Here is a 3,827-nt window from a genome sequence, read left to right as displayed (position 1 = left end):
AGAGAGAGAGAGAGAGAGAGAGAGAGAGAGAGAGAGAGAGAGAGAGACATGGACAAAAGGGCAGTTGGGGGCAGAATGTGATGACAGCAGCCCGGCCCTCGGAGCAGAGCAGATGGTTAGGACAGGACTGGCTATGGTTCCAGATCAAAACCTCACCTCTCAAAAGTCACAAGCTTTGAAGAAAATGAACTTTTGGGTTTCAGCTCACTTTGTCCTGTTTTATATTTATCCTCTTTTTGAAAATGTGAAGCTCCTGGAATACATTTTTAGACATTCGCGGATTAGATATGTAGTCATTTGAACATCAAGAATGACTGTCGCTATATTTACTTTATTTTTTATGTTATTATTAAAAATAAAAGCACAGGCCATTATTAGACATGCTAGTTAATCAAAGCATGTAGTGATGTTATGTGATGCTAAGAAAGTACACGACTCTCTCTCTTCATAGTCAAAGGTTTTACATATAAATGCATAAAAAAAGTAATCTGGTCCTTTGCGGGTCAAGTTAAATACAACCTTCGACTTGCGTAGTAACTCAGTGCCCTTAATCAAATTTATTTATGATTAACTGATCATCAGTAAGTGTGATTACTTCTATAATAGCAGACATCTTTAGCAGTTTGCAGGTCTGGAGCATTCAGATGTAGTGACATACTGTCAAGGTTAGCAGTGATCTTAGAGAAGCAATTATTGCTACTCATTCTAGGAAGTATTAGAAGGTCATTTAAAAAAAAATCTGAATCAGCCTTTCTACAAAGAGGAAGATTATTCACAAATGGAAAACATTCAATACAGCTGTCAATCTTTCCAGGAGTGGAATTCCAAGTAAATTCTCTGCTAAGTTTCGATCATGCAGTGCTCAGAGAAACTGCAGTAACAGTGCAGGCCTCAGTTAGCATGTTATGTGTTAACATTCATGACAATACAATTAGAGAAAAATAGCAGCTTAGGTTGTAAAGCTGCATTTGAAAAAAGCACAAGACTTAAGATACTGACTTTATCAGTGTTGTTTGGAAAGATGAGACCAAAGTGGAGATGTTTGGCCATAGTGCATAACACCACATCATGAGGAAACCAAACACAGCATGTTGGCAAAAATACCTCAAGCACAGTGATGGAAGAGTGTTGATTTGGGTTTATTTTGCAGCCACAGGACCTAGGCACCTTGCAGTCATTGGGTCGACCATAAACTTCTCAATACCAAAGTATTCTAGTGTCAAATGTAAGACACTAGATGTCTGACAGCTAAAACTTTGCCCAAACTGGGAAAGGTTGATGAAAGAAAAGAAGGCGTTGCATTTGTTAAACTCCTCACTCCTCAACCTGAAATGATTACTTTCGTTATCCAGTTGTTAAGTGATGACATATGAAACCTGCTTCTGGGTCCAAACCACACTGTGTTTATTAAGGCTGTTGTCTTTTTAACCTTTTTTTGTATCTTGTTCTATTTAGTCTGAACAAGCCCTTAAAATAGTCTGTGATCACTGTCTGCCTCTCTGGGTTTTTATTTCTCTATTCATCTGCAGCGTGTTTTAAAGCTCAAGTTTTAAAACCTTATGATGTAACTTCAGCCCATTAGCTCACAGTCTGCCAGAAACCAAATAGCTGAACATGTCAGAAAAGATTCACTTTGAGGCTAACAAAGATTTGAATGGGTACATAAAGCTGAGGAGTAAATATTTTTTCACACAAACTAATCCAAACTATACAGCAGTATATTAATGACTAACCTCATATTCCATATGGATCATTTCAGGGGTTCTCTTTACTAATCAGTTTTCAGCATCTTTTTCCTGCCATGCAATTGAATGTCCAGTGGTGACCCTCAAATTAACTATTAAGGGGAAAAAAGCTAGCATTGATCCACCAGCTTCACTGTGCTAATGCATTTATACTATCTTAACTGTAGCTCTGTAGCTAGCCACCACCAGTGTTGGTCAAGTTAGTTGAAAAAAGTAATCAGTAACTAATTACTGATTACTTCCCCAAAAAAGTAATCCCGTTACTTTACTGATTACTTATTTTCAAAAGTAATTAATTACTTAGTTACTTTTTAAAAACACGATTTACAACCTGAAAGGTGATAAAGCGATAGATCTTTCAGCCCAATTCTACTTTTTCTACATAATCCATCATACAAAATGTAATCAAATGGAAAAGTCCCTTTTTAAAACTTGTTTTATTAGTTTTAATCTTTTAACTTTATGCATCAAGCAAAAATTTAATTATATGCAACATTCTCTGACTGGAAGAAATTTGTTTAATATTTAAACCTATTTTCTGCACATTCCAGCACATAAAATTTTTTTTTTGTGTGTTTACACTCACTCTTTCAAATAGATGCAAGTAAAACACAGCAGAAAATAAATAAAATCAAAGACTAGCGGTCCTTTGCTCTATTTTCACCTGTAAAGCAGGAGTGGTAGGCGGAGGTTTACCCTGGTGCAGGTGTGCCGCAGCGGTCAGTGGAAGAATCCGCGAGTTTCTCTGTGATTTCCCATTACGTCGTAGCGCACTCGGTACTTGCTTGGAAGTTTAGAGGGGGGGTTCGCTTTAAAAAGAAGTTTTCTTCCCACGCACAACTGACGCTAATGTTTTTGTCACTTTTTATGGAATCAAACTTAAAGGAAAGTCAGTACTTCCACGCTTTAAATGCTGCACGCTCATACTCTCTCCCGCACTTCATATATTATCCACTGTTGATCTGCAGACAGCTGTTGTCACAAACGCCGCACTTGCTTAATCACTGTCATGAGACATTCTCGCAAAAAAAAATCACAGTTTTAGTAACGCAGTAACGCAGCGTTCCTACGGGAAAGTAACGGTAATCTAATTACCGTTTTTGCAATAGTAATCCCTTACTTTACTCTTTACTTGAAAAAGTAATCGGATTACAGTAACGCGTTACAAGTAACGCATTACTGCCCATCTCTAGCCACCACACAGCATAACATTATATGCCAGTTAGCCCAATTTCAGTAACATTACAAATATTGCTGCTGTTTAGTTTTCTGTCCTTATTTATGTCCAAAGTGATAGCAGAACTGTATGTCTTCGTTTTTCAGAAATCCATCAGTCAGAACGTGCTATATCATTGTTAGATCAAAGCTACTCCCTGCTAACATTTAATGCTGTTAAACGTCATGAAACCTGCTTTTAATGGATGCCTGGATGTTAAACTTTATTGTTACACCTGGTAGGGCAGCCACAGTGATTATTTTATTAAAGATGAAAGAATTTAGAAGTTTATTTGAGTTTGGGAACTGAAGAAGAATATTGGACCTGAAAGCGTCTAATGGCGTCAGACATAAGAGGCAGATTGTTACTAGATGTGGCTCTACAAACTACTCAACTATGGGGTGTACTTAATTTTTCACGCGGTGCTACTATATTTTGTCTTAGCTTTTGTTAAATAAAAATATAACACAGTGTAAGATGTCATGAGTTATAATTCATCTAATTTTAAAACCTGGCAAACACTAGATCATTTTTTGTTATATCCTGTATAAAACCTTTTTGCCATGGCTGTATATGGTTTGTGGTTCTTTTATTAACATTTTTCCATTGAAACTCTTGGACTGCATCAAACATTTTAACTTACTCTTCAATTCATTGCTTTGGTTTTACCACCCACGGTTTTACTGTTTCCATCTCACCGCGCTCACCAGAGGCATTGGCCTCAATCCCTCAGGTGCTGGAAACCTAAGCCTATTTTTTCCTTCATGAGTCAAAAAAAAATTATTACCAAAGACCACCATCCGATTGACCCATACTTTGGTTTAGAAAAAAGGCAAAAAAAAAATCTTCTCTGGGCTGAGAACATA

Source organism: Haplochromis burtoni, unplaced genomic scaffold, assembly GCF_018398535.1.
Source record: "Haplochromis burtoni strain Fernald_Lab_line unplaced genomic scaffold, NCSU_Asbu1 Contig_3, whole genome shotgun sequence".
In the NCBI taxonomy this organism is placed as follows: Eukaryota; Metazoa; Chordata; class Actinopteri; order Cichliformes; family Cichlidae; genus Haplochromis; species Haplochromis burtoni.
This window is presented reverse-complemented; position numbering follows the sequence as displayed.